Genomic DNA, 24,714 nt, shown 5'->3' with positions numbered 1-24,714 from the left:
ACAACCCCTGCATGTTTTAAGATGCTCAACGGATGCCAAACTGAATTTTAAGCCGTGATTCGGAGATGGGAAACCTCCAGGAGCCGGTGGATGTGTTTGCACTGCATCACTGGCGGTGAATTCTAGTAATAATAACATTGCCACAGCCTGGACCAGAGCGGAGTGCAAGATGGCGGGCGCCAGCGCTGTGCTGCTTGGACTGTATTACGGCGCTGAATAGCCGGGACATTGGGTGCTGCCGTCTAACCCGAAGCAGCAGACCAGGGCATTGGTGATCGAACCAGCAGACTCTCCTCTCCCAGTAAGTGGCGACCCTAACATTGCGCTAGAACTAGCTGGTCAGCACGGACAGGCTTCGGCTCACAAAATGGTGGCGCCCATGATCGGAATTGCCGGCTGTAACGGGTCACGAAGAATGCAAGGAGGGCCACCCGTAGTGGCGTGAATGCTAACATAGCAATAACGTTGAACCTGCGCAGCGACGACTAGGGAGGCGAGGTAGGGGCAAAGTAATGTCCAGATCAACATGTTGGTGCCATCGGAATGCCTGCTGGTGATATTGGGACTTCAAGAATACAAGATGGCGGCCGCCCGTAGCTCCGAATTATATGTAGACGACCTGGGGTGGTGAATGAGAGCGCGACATTAGCGCCCCTGTAAATAAGTTGGCACCCCTTCTGGCACTGGGACATAATCGAATGTGTGGTACAGCTGTCACTGCGGGCACTATTGATATTGAAATGGACTGAAGATCTGCTGTGAGGGCCAGCATTGGTGGATCATTTGCAGCCCAGCCTCAAGACCCACCGAAGGAGTTTTCCGCCACAAAGCCTGTTTGTCAACATTCTGTGTCAGACGCGGTGCCATCGCCGCCTTGATGATATTGCGTGCAACAGGGAATGTGGTATCATCGGGGAGCGCACTGAGTTTGATGCAGTAGACGTCACCACCTATTGATGCCCGGATGCACAGGCCTACTTGAGCGCAAAAAACGTCTGGAACATACTTCCCTTGTGTGGACTTGCTACATCGTGTAAGCGGGCCGACTGTCACTACTTGCTAGAGGGTTGCCCCTCCTCCAGTCCTTGAGCGGGCTCCCCATAAGTTGCCTGTGAGGCGCCACGTGTTCTCCTCAGTGTAGGACTCGAGCTTTGCGTGGGATATCTGTAAACACAACCACCAGGGCATGGAAAAAGTCCTCGAGGTCATCAGGACAAAAGCGGAGGAGTTGGAAGCCCGTTCCCGCCGGAATAATGTAAGGATAGTGGGCCTTCCTGAATCAACAAATACAGGCTGCATGGAATCATATGTTGAGCAACTGTGCAAAGATATCTTTGGGGAGAGTGCTTTGTCGCCAATTTTTATAATCGAAAGGGCACATCGATCCCTTGCACCGAAACCACCGCCAGGTGCTGCGCCACGGCCCATTGTAGCTCGTGTATTGAACTATAGGGATGGTGACAACATTCTATGCCTTGCACGTGAAAAAGGACAGATTTATCATCAGAAGAACAAGCTGAAATTTTATCCCGATTACACCATTGCAGTATAGCAGGCACGACGTGAGTTCACTACGGTCAAAGCGAAACTGCGGGAATTGCAGGTCAGCTACGCCATGCTTTATCCCGCACACCTGAAGGTGACCTGGGAGGAGAAGACGATCATACTCACCAGTCCTAAAGCCGCTAAGGATTTCCTCAAAAAAATAACAAGCAAAGGCAAGAAAGCGAATAGATCGGAGCAGCAGCATGACTCTGACAGATGGTAAGGTATTAAAATGTTGACTGTGTGCAGAGACTGCAATGACGCTTTACTGTGTGGTATGCTGACCGAAGATGACTATCATGGGTAAGACTGTGAGGTTGCCGATTGTAGTGCAATCAGTAAATCCATGGCTGTGTTTGATCGCATGTCTTACACTCGAATGACTGCATTGATAGGCAGGACTATTATTCAAAATGGATTGTAGGGCTGATGGGTGCTTCTCTCAAGGCTGCACCATGCATACGTGCTACAGCAACTGCATATTGAACTTACACTGGACCCTATCCAGTGATTGTAGATGGTTTATCATTCTGATGACTGACGATGACAACAGGGCACATGGAAGACAGTCCAATTGGCAGTTACAAGATTACTGGGACATACATTAACGATAGACTGATGATTGCCTGAATCACTGCAATATATACCAAGTATTATATGATGTAAGGTTAATTGTGCACATGTTTGTGAATTCGCCATCACCTAGCTTGTCAAACTAAGAGGGGATAGATGTGTCGCACCGACAGAGCATTATGGGTTATTGTTTTCTATGTTCCTGATTTGATATAAGCGTTGCGGTGCTGGGCACATACACCTGGTTGTTTTCTACAACAAAGCATCTGTTTAACCAAGTCAAGTCTGCCCCATCCATTAAGTTGGGTGGTGGACCTCCACATGGGTGATCCCCGGAAAGGTTATGTTATCTAGAGATGTTAATTGGGGGACATGGCTTCGGCAGGATTGGGTTGCTGAATTTGGTGGGGGGGTGGAGTTGGGGTTTTGTTCTTGTCAATGGGCCAAGCATTTAAGATGCATTTCTGCAATTCATGCTGTATTCTGGTTACTACGCAAAGGGTTGATCGGGGGTATGGGAGTAGACATTGTTGACACAAGATTACAATGGAAATGTTATCACAAGTATGATGCCGCATGGAAAGAACGCCTTAGGTAAAAAGAGTCTGAACCTCCTCATGTGGAATGTGCGGGGATTCACGAATCCAAAGAAAATACGGCAGATATTTACATGTCTTGATAGATGGGGCATAGATATAGCTTTATTACATGAGACTCACATAGCACCGACTATGCATAAAACCATAGGTGCGAGATGGGCGGAATCAACACACGCCGCTAACTATTCCTCATACTCCAGAGGGGTGATGACATTAGCAAGGAAGGGTGTAAATTTTTAAATAACTCGAACAATACTTGATCCCAATGGGAGGTATGTTATACTAACAGGGATATTGAGAGGACAGCGGATAACACTGGTCAATGTATATGGTCCCAATGTAGATTCCCCCGAATTTTTCCAGGAACTTTGGAATCATATGCATGACCTAAATGACACCAACCTAATATTTGGAGGGGATCTTAATATTGTGTTAAAGGATCACATGGACCGGTCAACAACATCCATGGAACCACACAGAAAGGCACGTGCAAAAGTGTTGGATATAATGGAGGACCTTCCATTGAGGGATCTCTGGAGGGCACGAAATCCAGACGTAACAGGGGCGACACACATTAATATGGCACATTGTAGCTGGTCCCACATAGATTATTGTTTGGGATCAGACAACATCTTATTATGGGCAGAGATACTGAAAACACTACCTAGAACCCTCTCGGATCACAATCCGATCCTGTTATCACTCCAAATACCACATTACTGCCCCCCTCCCTTTAGCTGGAGATTTAACGCCAAAACGCTCACAGACCCGAAATACGCAGACACCATAGCCACGGCCATAAAAGATTACTTCCAGCTAAATGAATCGACAGTTGAGGACCCGGCATTCTCTGGGAGGCGTTTAAACCAACTCTGAGAGGGGTATGCATGTGTACCACAGTAGGCATACTGAGGAATATTAGGGGGCAGATCATTAGATGTGAAACCCGAATGAAAGAACTAGAAACTGACTATGAGCGAACGCAAAACGCAGCTCTGTTGGGGGAACTGAGACAGGTATACACAGAGCAGCAAACGTACACGGAGGATGAGCTCAAATATATCTCCAAAAGACCGGCTGCCAGACAATTTGGAGAAGGGGGTAGACCGGGCAAAGTCCTTGCAGCTAAGATTTGTGAAGGGAAAGGCCCTCAGGCAATCTTACAAATACGGGACGAGAAAGGCAAATTGATTACGCACACGGAGGGTATCCTACGAAGTTTTGTAAATAATTATGGCGAGTTGTATGAGTCCCAACAGATAGCACCCCCAGAGGACATTTTTAGTTACCTGAACGATGTAGCCATTGCATGGCTGTCAGACAACCAACGTGAATACTTGTCACTACCAATAACGGTGGAGGAAGTTACAGAAATTATACAAACACTGCCTAATGGGAAAGCACCGGGCCCAGATGGGTTTACTTGTGAATTTTATAAAACGTATGTAGATATCCTGGCCCCCCATTTGGTGGCTATGTATGGCAATGCATTCGATCAGGCAGTGCTGCCCCCGACATTACGGGAGGCTGTGATAATCACCCTCCTGAAGCCAAATAAAGATCCTGAAGTCTGTGAGTCGTATCGACCGCTATCGTTGATTAACGTTGACTCTAAAATACTAGCCAAAATTCTAGCAGTCCGGTTAAAGCCACTTATGACAAATCTGGTCCTACCGGATCAAGCAGGTTTCATACCTTCCAGGACCACTTCTCACAACACCAGAACACTCTTTGGCCTTTCTCACTATATAGCGGCAACAACTAAGGCTGTGGTGGTCATGTTGGATGCCGCCAAGGCTTTTGATTCGATAGAATGGCCTTATCTAATAATGATCCTGGAACAGATGGGGTTTCCCCAGATATACATACAGTGGGTGAAGCAGCTATACACAAACCCGGTAGCTAGGGTACGAGTGAATAGATATATTTCGGACATCTTCCCTATTGCACGGGGCACACAGCAGGGGTGCCCTCTATCGCCCCTGCTCTTCACTCTCGCACTGGAGCCGTTAGCCTGCCTCATACTACAAAAACACAATAATTCTGCATTACACTTTCCAGATCGACCGTTTCACATATCATGATATGCGGATGATATGTTTCTGTATGTCCGTAATCCAGAACCAAACCTAGACCCGATATTAAGGGAATTCATTAAATTCGGATGACACTCTGGCCTGCAGATAAATTGGAACAAATCATCAACTATCCCACTGACCGACACCACCAAACCACATGCCACAGAATTCCCTTTAGACTGGCAAACTGACTCAATCAAATATCTAGGGGTGTGGTATAGTAGAAGCCCGGAAGTGGTCATACGCACCAATTATGGGAGAGTGATAGCCACACTAGAGGAAAAACTACCGATCTCTTTGGCAGACCGCATTGCAATTGTGAAAATGAACATCCTCCCTAAGTTCCTTTACCTATTTAATAATATTCCATTCCACCTCAGAGAGCCGTTTTTAAAAATATTACTCCTCAGAACTTAAACTAATCTGGGCGGGCAAACAAGCATGTATAGAACACTGACACTGCCCTACAAAAAAGGTGTTTTTTGTGTCCCCCACTTCTTCTTATATTACCTATGCACACAGGCACAATATGCTGCATACTGGTTTCACAAGATACCTTACTTGACACACACAGCAGTTGAAGAGGGAGATGCATTGCTGGTACCTTTAACAGCCATACTCACGCATAAAAGGCCGCCCCTACATGCTGAAGACATCAATACCATTGACACTACCACCAATGCTTGGAGAAGACTAGGTTAACTAGCTCAAAAGCTTCCGCTTTATGCTCCGGCAATGCCTCTACACCATCACCCAGAGCTATCAGTTACTAGGGAGACTGTGGGCATTGGTCTATTGCAGCAGGTAGGAATTGACACATTTGGAGATCTATATCACGAGGGACAGTTTTGCCAATTAGAAGGCTTATCATATATAAGTAATCAGACTATGTTATTCCGATTCACATATTATAGACTGCAGAGGGCTATTCAGGAACTGTATCCAGACTACCCTGCTGAACCAGCATGCTTAGATACACTTCAGCTTATATTGACATCCTCAAATACTACACACTTAGTATCGCGACTATATACGGTAGCCCAAAATGAAATCCCATATACCACTGCTCAAGCAATGGCGAGGTGAAATGAGGTGCTCCTGGATCCGTTAACCGAGAAGGAATGGTACAACACATGCGCTTTAGTTAAACTGCTTACGCCAAATGGCAACTTGCGACTGTTGCACTTCAAATACATCCACCAAACATATCACACTCCGGTGAGACTTCATAAATATGGGTTACGTGATGACACAAACTGCAGGAGGTGCGGGATGCAGGAGGCTGATTTTATCCATCTGGCCCGGAATTGTGTGAAAATACGTGATTACTGGGAAAAGATAACTCCCATGCTTAAAGATATGGTGGGAACAGAGATTGGATGTTATGTAAAAACATGTCTACTGGGACTTCTGATGACTGTGAAAGCTGAGAAACGTAAATTTTGTGTAATTTCGCTCTTGATAGCCAAACGTCAAATATCACAATGTTGGTGTGGTGCGACCACTCCTAGCATTAAACAATGGTTGCGTGACATGACTTATTGTAGAGATAAATGATTAACATATGAAGAAGAGCTACTGGCCAGATCACGTCCAAATGACTATTGGAGGTTCTTTACCACTTTTGTGCAGGATAATGAAATGAATGTACTATTGTATTTGATGATGTCTCTCTCCCCTATTCCACTGTAACCGGACATTATGAATGACCCCTTAATTAACTCTGTTTTTATTATATACATGTAACAAATACACATGGATGATGAATGCAGAAGTGTACTGGCCTTAGTTCTATTGAATGGTTGTACTAGGTTGTTTTTCATTCTTGCTGATGAAAATCAATAAAAAGATTTTTTTTAAAAAGCATCCAGATAAAAAAGACCAACATATCAGAAATGAAAAAAGGGAGCGACACTATGAGTCTACATTTTGAACCAATCCCATTAAGGAAAGGGGGTAAGAAGATAGGCAAGAGGTTGCCCCTAAACAAGTCACAACTTCTACAAGGATTTGCAAAAGGCCATAACCTGAAAGCAATAGGTACAAGTGATCTAAGACAAGTGGGCTTTAGGCAAAACAATGAAGGCAAGGATGTTACCAGAGTAATGTTTTACTGAAACCTGGTAAAAAAATACGATTGAAAAAGCAGCTAAGGAGTTACAGATAGAGGTAATATGTTTATTATCCGAAAGATGAGGTATTAGTAGAAGTAGAAGGGAAATGGTGGCAGGGAACAATTTTACTAAGGTGTCATGCAGGGCTAGGAAAGAGAGAAGTAAGGATAAGAGACCCAGAAGAAGAGGAAGGAAAATATTAAAATAGTAGCAAACAATTCAAATGTTGAAAACTGGTGGGAAGATTGGAGTAAGGATATAGGCCAGGCAGGTCCCTCATCTAGAGTCTCCGAAGGGTATGGGGATGACGGCAGGCTAGATGATGTGGAATAGGAAAAAGGTAAGCCACATAGCATAAGATTAGCCTCCTGGAATATAAATGGCCTAGGTGACAAAGCCAAACAAAAAGATTTAAGGGAATTAGGAGAAAACACAGAGATTATGTGCATCCAGGAGACTTGGCTATGTGGCAAGACCCCCACATTCGACGGCTTCTCCCAGCAAAACCACTTAGCAAAGAAACATAGATTTGGTTGGCCAGCTGGAGGAATAATGACTTTGGTGTCAACAAAAATAACAAAGAAGGTGACAGTAATACCTGTAAAATGTAAATGGCTGCTTGCTTGCAGAATAACGCTATCTTATTTTGTAAAGATGAATATGATAATACTTATAAATGTATATATGCAATGGGATTCCTCGGAGGAATATATAGCAGAAATAGCAGAAATGGGGCATTTTAAAGAAGATATGGATACAATCTGTGAAAAGTACGGCAGGGATTTGATCATGTTAATGGGCGATTTTAACCATAAATTACATCCCAGGAGGGTAGACGGTTGGTTTCAAGAAATATTAGAGACCTATGAGATAATACAAGCTACTTTCCCAGAATGCATAACAACTGCTAAGGACACCCCGTTGGGAAACTTTCTGGGAACCAAAAATCTCTTCTGCCTAAATGGGAGATCTCCCTAGATTGCCTAGCTAAGAAAATGTTTAAAACAGGTACCCAAAACTGCCCAATTGATTATGTGTTCACAACCCCCTGGAGTTTCCAACTAATCGCAGGGTTTAGGATTTTGAATAGAGAAGGGAGTGACCTTAATATTTTATCTCTGGAAATCCCTGATGCACAGCAAATGACCTGTTCCCAAGTAATGGAACAACAGATGGAATACCCCAGGAGACGTACAACGAGGCTCACAGAAGAATATGTGGCCTGACTAGTAAAGTTACAACAGAATCTAGATCTGGACACAGTAAGCGGGCAGGGGTTAGATTGGTACGTGGGAAAAATGAAGGATGTGGTTCAAACCCTTAGTGAGGGGCTGAGAATCAATCAAAAAAAGACTAGAAAGATCCATTCAAAGCCTGAGTTACAAGGAAGATGGTTTACAAAGGAATGCCTGGAAAAGAAAAGAGAAGTGAGAAGAATGATGTGCCGCAAACTTTGAAAGGGCGGGCAGGGTAGTGGAAATTATCTTGTAAGTCTGAAAAGAGAATATATTACGTTAATTAGAAGGGAAAAAAGAGAATATAAAGAAGCCTGTTGGTCAAGATTACTTGAGGCAATTGAGGCAAGGAACTTACGTCAGTTCTGGAGGGATGTATGACGTTACAACGCATACAATTACAACTACCTACCATTACAACGCGACCATTACAACGCATACCAATACAACGCATAGCGCTTAGAGGTGCTGGATAGTGGTAAGTATAATTTACTATTCCAACTCCAGTCCCCGTGGACACTAGGGAAGGTGTTGGATAGTAAAATTAAACTTATTCCCTATCCTAGAGCGCCCCCCAGCGCAATGCGTTGTAATGGTATGCGTTGTAAAAGTTGCGTTGTAATAGTAGGTAGTTGTAAAAGTTGCGTTGTAACAGGTGTATACCGTTCTGGAGACTAGTTCACTTGGCTGCGGACCACCAGTTACCCACAATGAACTGTGTAGTGGCAAGAGCAGCCTGGGAGGATTATTTGCAGGACCTATATAGCTCTGGGAGTAACCGGGAAGAGAATCAGCACACAGACTGGAGCGGTCTGGTAGCAGATATAAAACTTGATTTTTCGGTCCCTGAGTTAAAACTATGATAACGAGTCTGAATTTAACAAAAGCTGCTGCACAGATAACCTGCCAGCCTTGATAATCAAAACCCAGACAGATTGGTGGGCTGAATTTTTTGCCAAAATGTTTCGAGTAGTTTTGGACACAGGGAGGTTCCCGGATATCTGGAAAGGGGCAATGATAAGGCCCATACACAAGAAAGGTGATATGCACACCCCAAAAAATTACAGATTAATCAACCTGCTAGACATCGGGGAGAAAATATTTGCAAAGATAGTGTCAGGAAAACTAAAAACCTGTGTAGAAGCGAAGTCAATTGTCCCAGTAGAACAGGGGGTTTTAAAGAAGGGCACTCTACAGTGGACCACTGCTATGCTCTTTGGGCGCTTGCCCGGAAGTCTATAGAACAAAAGGGGAAAATGTTCTGCTGTTTTGTCGACTTCCGGGCGGCCTTTGATTTGATGGATCGGAAGAGGTTATGGGAGGGCTTGATTAAATATGAGATCCCAGTGGGCCTACTTGCAATTCTAAAAGAATTGCATAGAGGTAATTGGGCGCAAGTGATCAAAGACACTCAAGGGGCATTGACAAAGAAAATAGCCATAGGGAACGGGCTAAGACGGGGCTGTGTCCTGGCTCTTCTCCTCGTTTACATTTTTTTAGCTGACCTACCAGTGGCTCTGGAAGTGGAAAGAAGCACAAGCCCCAGAATGAGTGGCAGGAAGGTAGCAAGCCTGCTATATGCAGATGATCTTGTGATCATTGATCAGACGGAGATAGGGCTACAGAGAAAATTAAATGCTTTTAGTGAGTATTGTATGGTCAAACTTTTAGTGGTTAACATGGACAAAACGAAGATCCTGACTTTTGGTAAAAAGTCTAAAAGCTTTAGCTGGTACCTAGGTCAAACAAAACTAGGATCTGTAAAGGAATATAAATATCTAGGTTTATGGTTCGAAAGCTCGTTAAAATGGGGGACACATTTGGACGCCCAAAAAGCAAAAGCGTCATCCTCTATCTGTGGCCTGAAAAATTCAATAAAGATTATGGGGACATGTCACATAAACCCTTGCTAAAATATTATGAAGCTATGATCCCGCCCCAAGTACTGTATGGAGCAGAAGTTCTACATCTCAGTGGTAAAGGAGGGTGGGAATGGGAGGAAGGCAAGGCCCTAAAAAGGCTACTGGCCATACCTAAGGCAGCCATGATACAAGCAATCAGAATAGAGACAGGAACAATAGCATGGAATATTCAGGTCCTTATGTCCCTAGCTAGATTCTGGAAACGCCAATCCCAAGGGGGCGCACAGAAGGTTTCATATTGGTACAGTGAGGAAATCAGCCATAGCAGCCATAAATGGGCAATAGAAGCAAGAAGGAAAATTAAGGTGATTACTGGGAGTCTTAATGTGAGAGCAAACCAGAATCCTTTATATGTTGCCTTTTCGAAGAGTCTACTTAGCGCACATGGTGTGGAGCAATCAAGGAACCAGGACCTAGAATACCTAAGAAAGAAAATGTCGGTCCAATACATGACAAAAGCGTGGGAAAAAGACGCATGGTATCCTTATTTAGAAACCTTGCCAAACCATGGACTTAGATATGACATCTTGAAAATACGAATTGGCACCAACCCATGGCTAATGGACGGGAGATTAAAAGCAGAAATGTTATACCCCGATGGGCTATGTAAATGCGGGCTGAGGACAAAGTGTGATATATTGCATATATTGGTAGATTGCCTTATGACGGTAGAAGCGAGAAAACTATCTTTACGGCCAGTATTTATAAAATATGGAATAAGGTCTCGAGATCAAGCCATTACATTATTGATATAAATGGAAAATCTGGATACTGCAATTGCACTAGGAAATTTTATGAGAGGGGTAAATTGGTTTGCTAGGGAAAAACTTAAGCAATGTTAGTGATGAAATTAATTATAAACGACCCCCACTCATTAGCTAAAGGCTTAAGACCGAAGACATTTTATTCCCAATTGTCTGATCTATGGTTGCTAATTAAGAATGATAAAAGTAATGAACTTTTTAACTTTAGGAGTTTTTGTTACTTCTGTTTTATCAAGGTTTTATGAGGTTTTTTATCTTCTTAATTGATTTTAAATTAGTAAATTAGAGGTTGCAAGGGGCGACGGCAGCTACTGTTCGACTATAGTTGTACTAAGCAGAGTGGTCTGGAAAGTAACTGTGTGATTTAAAAAATAATTTGTGTATTCGTCGTTTCTAATAAGTATATACTATAGGCCCGATTCACAGAATGACCTTAAGACTCAATCCTAAACTTACTACTGTTTTGGTATTCACAGATTGCACTTACTACTTTTGGTATTCACAGAATGAACTTACTACTTTTGGCATTCACAGAATGCACTTACTACTTTTGGAATTCACAGAATGAACTTACTCATTTCGGTATTCACAGAAGTTAGGACTCTTAACTTTAGGACTCCTAAATGCCTTGTGTGAATACCCAAAGTCTTAAAATTAGGAGTTTTCTCAATTTAGTAGTAGTAAAGTTAGGACTCCTAACTTTAGGACTCCTAGGCCTGAAGGAGAGCTTAGTGGATCTGGTCCGACCGTCTATTTTTTGGCAGTGTTCCCTCCCGCTGCTTTGCGGGTCCACCTGCTTGATTTAGATGTTAGCTGGTCACTGGATTGAAGACTGCCCTAGGCCTGCCACCTCTGCCAGGATCTTTCTCCCTCGTCGATGATGTCAGAGGCAGAAGTCCCACCAAGATTCCTGCCATCCAGATTATGATGTGCCTTTCCATTGAGGCCACTGTGGTGGGGAAACCTCCATACTTATGTCACCTTTTTTCGGTGTACCCCTACCAAATCTGTTGTGAACATTATTGTCTAGGTCCTTGCTGTGCTGCTGATACTTGATCACAATGCTCAGCCACCGCGCTGTCACCAGTTTGTAAGGTAGGCTTTTGTGGTGGGTGTGGGTGTACATTTAATAGTGTGTGTATGCTGTTGGTGTGCAATGCTTTAAATAAAAAATGGGCAGTACATATAACCTACATATATACATTTTGACAGATTCACAACATGTATGTATATTGAGATGAAAATAAGTAGTACTTACCGTTCTCCACACTACCATGGCCTCACTCTATCAGGACTCGGCCTCAGGACACCACCAGCACAATGGGAACATCTAAATGGGTGCAATGCTGGCATACCGGCAACAGAATACTGTTAGGCAGCAGAGAAAACCACATCAGTCTTCTGTCTATTACCACTAAATATAAATATGACAGGTGGACCACTTTCAGCTTGACGGAGTACTTGGGATTGTCGCAGCGGCGGGACAACAGTAATACCACCAAGATCTAAATCAGGCCCTTAGTCACTTTTATGGAAATTAAAAATGTCCAGCGGGACAAGACATGAGGCTGTAGGTGATGAGAGTTCCAGGAGGCTGGAAACCTCTTTGGCGAAGGACAGCTGAACAGGATTTGCTGCTGTTGAGAAAAACGTAGAAGTCAGGCCGACTGGTGATGCAACACAGACAGACCAATGAGCGGGTTTTTCCCTTTCTTCCATCGGTTCTCAGAGAAGTTTTTAGCAAAAAATGTCCAAAGTTCCAAGTTTTTAATTTTGTTCATCCAGGCACCTTTAGCACCACCACCAAGAGTCCAGGAATGGAGTGCCACCACTTGGGGAATTGTGATTCATTCTGGCTGGGTCCAGGTGCAGGTTCAGGATGGTGCGAACCTTTCATGTTCCTAATGTCCTGGGGCCAGAAAACTAGCCCTTGGAGTCACTCATTGATCTTCCTGGGTAAAGGTGGAAAAGCAGGCCTCAAGCAGCAGGGCAGGCCTCTGAGGGTTCAGTCCTTGGAGTCACTCTGGTAGTCCTGGGTACAGATGGAAAAGCTGGGCTCAAGCAGCAGGGCAGGCCCTTGAGGGTTCAAGGTAGGGTCCAGGCAGAAAAACATTCCTTTTAGGTGCAGCAAGGCCATCTTTTGGAGTACACACCAGGCTACAGAAGCAGGCAGTTCTTTGAGAGTCCTCAGGTCCAGAAAGTGAACTGAAGAGTGAGTCTGTGGGGCTAGTTTCATACATTTGGACTTCTTTGAAGTAGCAGAAATCTCAAGAGTTTTCTATTTAAAGTGCTAGGAATTTCAAGCGGGTTGCAGAGACAATGCAGTGGTGGCAAACCCTTTGTATGGAGGCAGAGCGCAGTTTATTCAATTGTAAGTGGGACTGTATCCAGCTGTCCCCTCCATCTGGCTAGCAGATATCCCATTCAGGCACACCTAATCCTTCTATGGTGTGGCTGTCTGGGAGAAATTCACAAAGTCTTACTTCCATGTGACCTAGGACAGGCTGCAGGCACCAAATGTCTATGGGCAGGAAAACTGCAACTTTCTAAAAGTTGCATTTTCAAAATTGTGAATTAAAATCCGATTATTAATGGAGGGTTTTAATTATAATTCCATAGATACCAAACATTAATTCTTATCTGTCCTCAATCTAAAGTTACCTCTTAATAAATGTACCACGGCTACTCAATGTTATCCTACGGGACAGGTAGGCCTCACATTAGTGAAAAGCAAATTTAGGGGTTGACACTACCAGGAAATGTAAAACCTAAGAGCCAAGGCCAATATTTTAATTACAATATACCGTGCCCTATGGGCTACTTTAGGCCCACCTTGGGGGTGACATATGTAATAAAAGGGGAGTGTGAGACTTGGCAAGGAGATTATATAGCCAAGTCAAATTGAAAGTTTAATAATGCATTCAGGCTGCAATGGCAGGCCTGGGACATGTTTTAAGAGGCTACTTAAGTGAGTGGTGCTACAGGTGCTACAGGTCCACTAGTAACATTTAATTTACAGGCCCTGGGCATATGGTGTACAACTTTTCAAGGGATGTATGTATAAATGAAATAAATCATTAAGGTGGAAGCCTATATTACTATGCTTAAAGGAGCGAGCACAAGCACTTTGGCACTGGTTAAAAGTGGTAAAGTGCACAGAGTCCTAAAGCCTTAGCAATACTCTTCTTAAATGGTGGTCTCCTTCTGTTCTAGGTAAGCAGCTGAGGCCCTTGCTCTTCTTCACCCCTCATTCTGTTGTGCCTCTTGGCGCCTGCTGAAAAAGAAAGGTGGGAAAAAAGTCATAAGTGCCTATGTCCACTTCTTCATGTACATGTATACACATTTTATTATTGCAATAGACATAGTGACAAAAAATGATAATGTCATGTACCCTCTCCCCAGATTCATGCAACGTTAATATTCTCACATTCCACCTTTAACAGTAGGTGATGATTTTCAACAAAGATGCAGCTATGGTACCTCTCCCTGAGCAAAAAATATCCAAAATATACTATAAACTGGTCATCCATACCTTTAACACATATTCAGAGCTTAGAAGAGAATGGGAGGCTGATGTGGACGGATGGATGATGTTTTGTGTCAAATGGCACTTATGATGCCCAAAGGATTTATTACTCTAGAGAGAAGTTGTGACACTGAGGTTGGGAACAACATGTCAAAGAAGTCAAGAAGGCATGTGAGATCTACTGCACAGGAGTCTTGAGAAATATATTTATGAACTGAAATGATGTTCCACGAAACAGGAATGTATGTGGGTGGGTGGGTGTACAGATTTGAAATGATTAACCCCGGGTGGCATTCGCATAGCCGCACTACACAAGGCTACGCGAGGCTATGCGGGGTTACGCGAAGCAAGCATGCACAGTTGCTTGTTCTGAAGGCTCGTATATGCTCGCAAGATGTTTTTGACGTTTGGCAATGTGGATTGCATGTTCGGGGTAAATATTGCGCAAATTTTACTATGGGGTTGCCAGTTGGCACAGCCATCTCGCTTTCTTAGTCTTTGCATGGTTCTGGGCCCCTGTATTTTAATCCCTCTCTAATCTTTTCAATTCTTTGCTGTTTACACTGTTTTTCTGATCTTTTTCATTTAGTATCTATCCCTCTCTCTCCCTAAGTGTATATTTTGCGTTTTATTTAGACTTTTACTGTGTTCTTTGACTTTTTTCTACTGTTTTATATTACTTGCTTTTTTACTTTCCTACTTCTTCTCCTGACTTTCCTACATTTTCTTTTCCTCCGCCGCCCACCCAGAACCATGGCTAACTCAAACTCTGGCAGCTCTTAGGGGAAGGTCCCTGCACCCAGGAGCTGCCTTCTTGGTGGCAGACGGCACCCAGAAGGGTGCAGCCCCTGGCTCTTTTTACTGAGGCGGAGGCGGCCACCCTTGTTTTTTTTTAACAGCGCCACCTCCCATTAACCTTGGCAGCAGGTGGGGGTGGAGCATGCCTGGCCTTAAGATGGCCGCTCCTTAAGCTAGCTTTGTGTACCGTCACCACAATCCGGCAGGAATTTGCTGCTATGGTGAGGAGAACTCCCGACTGGAGAGCCGGGTGAGTGTAACCCTTTGCCTGGAGCCCTCATTGCTGAAAGAGCGGTTAAAAACAATGCAGTAGGTTCCAAGTTACGGAGCTCTACATCACTCTCCCTGCTGATGGCCAGAGATGTGGCTGTCGTAAGGCATGCTTCCTGCGAGGCGGAGCTGGTGCCTGCACCTAACCTCGTGGCCCTGGATGGTGTAGGGGCTCATTTCCCTGTACAGCCCGACTAGCATGGCATCAAATGCGGCAGCGGGAGGGGATGCTGGAGTCCCCGGGTTGACTGGCGGCTGGAGGAGGGCTGAGCTCCTTGCATATTGCTGCTTCAGGCTACTGTACTTCCCCAGGATGCTGGGGTGATATCCAAGACCTCGAGGCCTATGCTGGTTGGTAAATCACAATCTGCTGGGTGCCCCCTCTGCACAGCTGAGTGCCTGCTGGTGAGGGCCTTTACTCCTGTGCCTCCCGACTCCCTCCATATGTGTATTCAGCTCAGGTGGAGCCTATGCCTGTACTGTTGGCTGCCCTACACACAGAAATAAATGCTCCCTGGGATTGTGTAAGCGGTCGGCATGTGCCCACCGGCTGGGTGGTTGCCGGGGAGACAGGACCCCCGCTACGGAGGTCTGCGCCTGCTCGGTCCTCTACTTGCTGCATTGTTTTTGAGTTGGACTTGGCCGGAGTGCTCCCTTGGTTGCGCATGTTTGGGATCTGCGGACTGAGCTGGAGGGCAGGCTCGATTGCTGTGGTGGAGCATGAGGTGACTGAAACTGTTGCCCCTGCACAAACTACACACATGCAAAGACGTGCTGACATGGGTAAGCAGGACAAACAAAACCGAAGCTGAACTTCGAGCAGCGAAAGTCTAGACATCGGAAAGATGCTTTGGAATCTCTGACATTGGAATCAGAGGCGGTGACAGATGACCCGGTTAGCGACATTAAATCGATCATAGTGTCCATGCAGAAAGGTCTATCCGCTTTTGACTCCCTGGCCTACAGGATCGATCGAATGTCTGAGAGGATAGATAAGCACGCAGAACATCTAGACTTGGCCGAGCGACGAATCACTGAAACCGAAGAGGCCCAGACTGACTCCAACAATGGCCAGAAACAAATAGAGAAGACCTCGGTGGCCCTACAGGACACAGCCGAGGACATGGAAGCCAAGTCGCGGTGCAGTAACCTGCGCATTACAGGCCTTCTCAAATCTACTGCAATGGGAAACTCAGAAACCTTTGAAGAAAAGCTGCTTACTACGTTGCTGGGTGCTGATACATTCTCTCCCATGTTCATTGTGGAGCGGGCACACCGGTCGTTGGGCCCTAAACCTCCTCCTAGTGTCCCTCCATTGCCTATAATCGCCAACTATTGAACTACAGGGACAGAGATACAGCACTACGTAGGGCGAGAGAACTGGGAGACTTGAAGTATGAAGGATCCTCTCTCTTTCTTTCAGGATTTCACTCTCTTGGGTCCAGGAAGCCAGGAGGCGGTTTACACCACTGAATTGCAAGCTAAGAGATCAGAGCATTGAATGCGCAATGTTATATCCGGCAAGACTGAGAGTGATCCTAAATGCGAAGGCCAAGATCTTTACTGACCCTTAGTCACTCCAAAAAGCCCTTAAAGACATGGACAAATTTGACAAACTCAGAAGGGGCTCAACGGAATCATTGCCTTTGTGCCTCACTGGGTATTCACTTCCATGTGTCAAATATATTGCTATTGTCTGGGGGATGGAGTGTGGGTGATTGAGTATGTGCATCACTATTGGACTGCATGGCCTAACAATTATTTTGTTATTTTGAGTTGTGTATTTTCAACAGTATTTCTTATTCTGCTCAGTCGGGAGGGGCTGGACGGGGTTGCTTTGTTCTCCGAAGGTGTGAGTTTCAATTATACAGGTGCTGTTCAGGTGGGTAACATCCGCCCTAATGCGCGTCACGCTTGATTATTGTGTGTTAATCAGTGCCAAATTGTTGTACAATTCTTGTTCTTCATCTATGTATATCAGGGTCTTTGGCAGGGAGGGCAGGAGATCCCCTGTGTCCAGTTGGGGATGGCAAGGCATGGGTGGGGGGTGGGTTTTCTCTTCTTTTTCTACAGTTCACCTGAATTTCAGAGTCATCACAGCATAGGGTAAGACATTTCACACTGCTCTAGGGGAACACTATTTACAGTATTGTAGAGAATGCCACAACATGACCCAAGACTAGGTTATGAAATGTGCTTGCGCCTTGTGACATGGAACGTGAGCGGGGGCCATAGAAAAGTGCCTAAAATTCTGCCATATCTTAAGCGACACGAAGCTTACATCGCCCTGCTTCAAGAGAAGCATCTCCCTCCTACTTGTCTGATGTTTCCAGGGCGTAATCTTTTAAGCTCGGCTCATGCTGATCAGTTTACCTCGCACCGTAGTGGCGTGCTCACATGGGTGAACCCTAGAAAGGGCCTCCAGCTAGAGAATCGAGCGACAGACCCCACTGGAAGATTTGTAATATCAAGATGCTATGAGATGGATGTTTTGTTCCTAATTGTCAATTGCTACGGGCCGAATTATGATGATACCAAGTTTTATTACTCAGTATTCTCACTCACAGAAACTGTACTGCACTGCCGCTGCTCTGGGGGAGGACTTCAATTGTGTTATGGACCCAGCATTTGATCGCTCAAAGGGTCCACCAAGACCGCCATCGGCTGCTGCAAGACTTGTGGCTGATATAGCTTTGCAAATGCACCTGGTTGACGTGTTGAAAGCTAGGTCCTCTTTAAGGTGCAGGTTTAGGCACTATTCAGCTTATCACGATATTCATACTTGCATCGATTATTGGCTCATCTCAGGGCCATTAATACCCAGGGTGCAGGACTATGCAGTTTTGGCTCGCTCTTTCTCAGATCACTCTCCTATAATGTTGACGCTTGAGGTTCTCTCCCCTGGGCCCTCCCCCTTTTCAGTGCCTAAAATTCTGCCATATCTTAAGCGACAGGAGGTTGACATCGCCCTGCTTCAAGAGAAGCATCTCCCTCCTATTTGTCTGATGTTTCCAGGGCGTAATCTTTTAAGCTCGGCTCATGCTGCTCAGTTTACCTCGCACCCTAGTGGCGTGCTCACATGGGTGAACCCTAGAAAGGGCCTCCAGCTAGAGAATCGGGTGACAGACCCCGCTGGAAGATTTGTTATATCAAGATGCTATGGGATGGATGTTTTGTTCCTAATTGTCAATTGCTACGGGCCAAATTATGATGATATCAAGTTTTATTACTCAGTATTCTCACTCACAGAAACTGTACTGCACTGCCGCTGCTCTGGGGGAGGACTTCAATTGCGTTATGGATCCAGCATTTGATCGCTCAAAGGGTCCACCAAGACCCCCATCGGCTGCTGCAAGAGCTGTGGCTGATATAGCTTTGCAAATGCACCTGAATGACGTGTTGAAAGCTAGGTCCTCTTTAAGGTGCAGGTTTAGGCACTATTCAGCTTATCACGATATTCATACTTTCATCGATTATTGGTTCATCTCAGGGCCGTTAATACCCAGGGTGCAGGACTGTGCAGTCTTGGCTCGCTCTTTCTCAGATCACTCTCCTATAATGTTGACGCTTGAGGTTCTCTCCCCTGTGCCCTCCCCCTTTTCAGTGGCGATTCCATCCATACTCCCTGCTAGACATGTTTTTTTAAAGCTGACTTCGAGGAATTTTTTGTAATTAATATTGGGTCAGTTGACTCCTTTGCCACAGTGTGGACTTTAAAGACCTCCATCTGCTGTGTCACTATCAGTAAACATGCTGGGATGCTCTGCTCCATTAGAGGCAGACTTGCCCTGCTGGAGATCCGATTGGGGGAGCTCGAGGCTGCTTTGGGTAATAATAACGACTCAGAGATTCTAGAACAATTTAAAACCACACTTGATGGGTACAATGAGGAGGCGGACAGTGAAATCAAACATATAGGGAATTATGCTCTGGCCTAAACCTACGGAGAGAGGGACAGGCTGGGCTCAGTACTGGCAATGTTGGCACGCCACAGATGTGAGTCTGGGGACATTGCTGAGGTCCTCGACGAGGATGGCTCCATCTTAAGAGAACAAAGGGATATAGCTAGTCGGTTTTGTAGGTTCTATCAGGACTTGTGCAGTTCTAAAATTGCCTTCGGGGATGAAGATATATTGAATTACCTGGAATATATCAAGCTACCGTGGTAGACTGATAGTCATCGGGAATTCCTGCTGCGACCCCTTGACACTGGCGAGATCTGTATTGCGCTGAACTCCATGCGGGACGGGAGCACCAGGGGATAGGAGGGGCTCATGGTGCCCTTTTACAAGGCTTTTGCGACATACTGATTCCCCACCTGAGTACACTGTTTCAGGAGATGGGTGAAACTGGTATAATGCCCCTGATAGTAATGCTATTAAAATCCGGCAAGGTCCCCCAAGAGTGCTCATTGGCGACGTCATCTCCTCACCCATCCAGATATCCAGGGGCACCAGACAGGGATGCCCCTTGTCTCCACTACTTTATGCATTAACAGCTGAACCTTTGTTGAGGGCTCTGCACGAGTACAATGGCCACAGGGGTCTCTGTTTTCCCAGCTACAACCTAATTGTCTCTGCGTATGCGGATGACAAGCGTCTATATATTCAGAATCTGGAGTCTAATCTCTCTTCAATAATCCATGACGAGCTGCAATTTGGCGGCCTTTCAGTGCTAAAAATTAATTGGGATCAGTCAATAAATTTCCCACTCACTCCGGTTAAAGTACCAACTCCTTTAGATTATCCTCTTCAGTGGACATCTGATCCGGTAAGGTACATGGGACTCCAAGTCCACTCTGAGGAGGAGCAAGTGCTCAGAGCAAACTATGGCAGAGCCATCGCCAAGTTGGCGGCTGATATTGATAGGTGGATTCGGCTTCCCCTCTCACTAGTTGGGGGGTTTCCTTGATGAAAATGAGTATAGTCTCCCGTTCCCTCTTTCCTGTTCCCTCTTTCTCTAGGCGCGCCTGATCTAGAACTATATTACAGAGTGGCACAAGATTTGCATGCTCATAGCTGGGTTCATTGGCCGCACGATCTCCCGCACTTTCAGATAGAGCAGGTGGTCACTAGCCCTGACCCTCTCCCACGTTTGCTAGCCCAGGTGCCAACCAGGCGCTGCTGAGTTTTGGACTCGGTTTACTCTATAGTCCACGCACGTGTTGCTGAGAAAGCAGGCAGGGGCCCAGTTATACTCTCCTCTCTTGCCAGTGAACTGGTATCAATGGTTCGTTCTCAGTTTGGAACGTGATGCACTTTGCTCATTGAATACCCTGGGCATGAGTGTTAGGGGCGATTTCCTTAAGGATGAGAGGATACGCATGTGGGAGGATGTTGTGGCAGGTTTATCAGAACACATTATTTTAACACAGTTCCACTTTTTTTTTAAACTCGCCACGTTCTAAGGGCTCCGCTGGGTGACGAGCTCCAAGCACCTCCGGAGCGTCCTGCCTTAGCCATTCTCTTGTGCTCAGAGTCCCTGTTGAAACTAATTTTGAAACTCTATGCCTCATCACAAACAACAAATAATACAGTCTATACTAAAGTGCAACTCGAGTGGCAGCACGATCTAGGTGCACCCCTGGCCGACGATATCTGGAACTACTGCTGCGCTGTTACACAAACAGTCTCACTCAATGGCAGGCGTAGATTGGTGCACTTCAAGTTTTTAAATAGAGTCCACTACACGCCATGGAGGTTTTTTTGTTATCGGCTAAGGGACACACATTGCTGTGAGAAGTGCAGGATGGATGGGGCTGATTTTCTACATGTTGTATAAGTGTCCTCCCTTGTGGCGGCCTTTTGGAAACACATTTTTCAAGTTTCTAATGACATTGCTGGTTTGTCCCTCACTCCTGATCCCCTAATACTGCTTTTGGGATACACAAAGTTCCTCAGCCAGAACATACGAAAACTGGTATCTATGGGTCTACTATTGGCTAAGCACAGGATCGCGATGGATGCGTGGTCATGTCCCAACTATTGATGAGTGGGAGAGAGATATGTTATATGTAATACCCAATATAATTCTTATAATGAGTTGTGGCCCCCTTGCAGTCGACCTAAAAACTTCTGGGGATTGTTTGCACAATACCTAGTGACGAAACAGGGGAAGGATACTGATAATGCATGAGTATAAGCTGTCTTGTGCCACTCCGTCATACATGAGAAGATGAGCACAAGGATCTTTTTAGGGAATCCGGGCCACCTATAACATTTGTAAGTTGGAAAGTCTAGGATTTCTGGTTTGACTAGGCCGTACTATGATTGATTGAAATTGCATTGGTCTGTTGCTATCTCCTTTCTGGATGTACCTACTGTCAGTATGTTTCATATTAACGATTTTTAACCAACTGCCTGATGACTCATGTGATCCTATACCTGTGATATGTGCAATTATGTGATCTGTTTCTCTTGTTTTTTTTTCTGTGTTACAAAATCTAATAACAACAAATAAAAAAAGAAAAATCCTTGGCAGAAGGTGACATGCCCAGCTTAGGTTATGCTAGCCAGGAGCGTCACCGCTCTTACTTGTTAACAACTTTGCGCTCCCTTGGGCTGATCATCATGTAAGAGAGTTTAGATAACTTAAGTTAGGTACTGCTAGAGAGACTCCAGTCCTTTCCTTTATCTTCCTGTCACTAAGATAGTGTTGGATTGATAGTTAGTTTAGTTACTTAGTATTAGTTGGTAATTTTGTTGCGTTCTGCGTGACACGTCTTCCGTCATGTAACTCACATGCTGCTGAGTGTTGACTCCAGTCCTTACTAGAACCTTTTGCAGTTTGTTAGTGAGTGAGTAATTTAGCAACTAAGTCATCAGCACATCAGCATCAACAAACCAACAATTTGGTGTATGCAAATGTATGCATGCGTCCACCTATGCCACTTTTGAGGACTAAATGGAAATGCAAACTTAGTGGACAATTGGCCGGTCAAAGGGGGTTGATTCATTGATGATTGTGAATGAGATTGAAACTTAGAAGAAGCAAATATATTTTTGGCAATTAATTTCCAATGTCTTTGGACTAGGTGGGCTAGTTCAGGTGGTACTTAGGTTTAGGATTCTGGAATCAGAATGGAACACTGGATTAATAAATAATAACCAGACGGTCCGCGAATCTCGCAATACTAATAGTCGATCAGATTGGATAGGTCAATGTTATTGCAATTGTTGTTTCTAAAAATGATTCTAGAGCATTTTTTTAAATATACTATTTGTTTCACACCAATCATCAATGTTTGTCCCTTTCTTTATTATATCTTACATGATTAGCACCCAGGGGCAAAGAGACGGAGTCCTTGGCGAGAGCTGGAGATGCCTCCCCGGGCCAGGACAGCTCCTCTACTGAGGGTTCTGCTGCTGGTCCCAGTAAGTCCTCCTGTTGTTAATATTAATGGTGATATTTCCCTAACTTTTACTGCACCTTATTTTTTATGAACTATTATTTCTGTTTCCTAATTCAATTTTTTACCAGATCAGGTTATTTATGTGGTGTATGTATGCATTCTATTAACTATTTTCAAACTTGCTAGTGAAAAAGAATAATAGAGTGAGGTGCTTTTGGCATCTAAAAAATATGTAATGTTTTTTCTAGGCGTAACGACCACCAGAGCTGCGGCCAGCGGCGGGGTAGGCAACGCCAGCCAGGAGGGAGCAGATGATGCAGCAGCTGCAGGGATGAGTGAGCCAGCAGCAGTGGTAGGCGGTGGTAAGTTATACGTATATTCCTTTTGACAACAGTTACACACTCGCTGCAAGAGTGTGCACTGTATGTTGAGAGAGAATAACGTGTTGTGAACAACGGTTGAAGAAGAAGACACCCTTTACTTAGCATTAGTGGCGGGAGTTGAGTAACTAATTGCCTCCTCTATCTGACTTCAAATCAGCTAGGAAAGTTTTATGGAGAAGACTAAGAATCATACAACCTTGATGGATGGGCTGAACGAAAAGGGAAAAAAGGATGGACGGAGGAAGGACGGGAGAGATGTAATTTATGACTGGCAGAGCTGGGTGCGTGGGATGCTGCAGAGGTGGCTGATAGGAATCGGATGCATGTATGGGTGGTTGAAGGATGGGTGGAAGGTGAAAGAAAAGATGCCTGCCTGGGTGGGTGAAACTGTATGGGTGAAAGAAATAATCCACCAGGGTTTACATGGATCAAACGCAAAGGCAAACAAGAAAGGATGCATGGGTGGTGGTTTAAAAAAAATAACAAATGTATGTTGCTGGTGAAACTAAGGTGTGTTGAGAGATTAAGAAAAATGATAGATGTTTACTTTGAATGGATGGATGCCTGGACAGTATTCAATAATTTATCATAGCAAAGGTGGAGACTGTCACGGGATGAAGAGTCTTTGAAGAGAATGTAAAAGAAAAGTGAACCTCACCACAGTAGGAAAGCCAAGGAGAATAGAAGAATAGAAAATAGAATACAAAATATATGGCTAAAAGAACAATTCAATGATTGATAAATGGAAACATCGCTGGGAAGAGAAACAACAGGACTGTTTTTTGCAAGGTTTTTGATTCAAGTTTGTTTTTTCAGAATACTCTCTTGAAACACAGTAGTTTGCAAGCACAGCATATATATTGTGTATGAGTATGTTATCATCAAGCTCCTCCCTCCAACTCCGAGGCTCACTCCCTACTTATGTCATTTATTTTCGACGGTTTCAGCCTGCCATGGGTGGCCTATCAGCTGCATGGTCATTGGTTACACAATAAATCAAAAGTACCTCATGCCGTCCCATATAATCAATCGATCAGTCAATCAATCAATCATAGCATTTGTAAAGTGCACTACATACCCGTGAGCGTCTCAAGGCGCTGGGGAATGTGGAGTGCTGCTACTGCTCGAAAAGCAAGGTCTTGAGGAGTCTTCTGAAGGTAAGTAGTTCTTGGGTCTGCTGTAGGTGGATGGGGAGGGTGTTCTAGGTCTTGGCGGTGAGGTGGGATCGCTCTTCGGATGCAGGGGACTGTCATGAGGGCGAGATTGGCAGAGCAGAGCTGGGGGTGGGGGTGGGGAAGCTGAGTCGTCTGTTGAGGTATGCTGGTCAGGTGTTGTGGAGTATCTTGTGTGCGTGGGTGAGAAGCTTGAAGGTTATCCTCTTGTTGACATGGATCCAGTGCAGGTCTCTCAGGTGGGGTGTGATGTGGCTGCAGTGAAGGATAACGAGGATCAGGCGCGCAGAGGAGTTTTGGATGCGTTGAAGCCGTTTCAGGAGTTTGGCTGAGGCTCCTGCATAGAGGGCGTTTTCGTAGTCCAGCTTGCTGCTGACGAAGGCC

The sequence above is a fragment of the Lissotriton vulgaris genome, chromosome 4_1, assembly GCF_964263255.1.
Source record: "Lissotriton vulgaris chromosome 4_1, aLisVul1.2, whole genome shotgun sequence".
Taxonomy (NCBI): domain Eukaryota; kingdom Metazoa; phylum Chordata; class Amphibia; order Caudata; family Salamandridae; genus Lissotriton; species Lissotriton vulgaris.
This window is presented reverse-complemented; position numbering follows the sequence as displayed.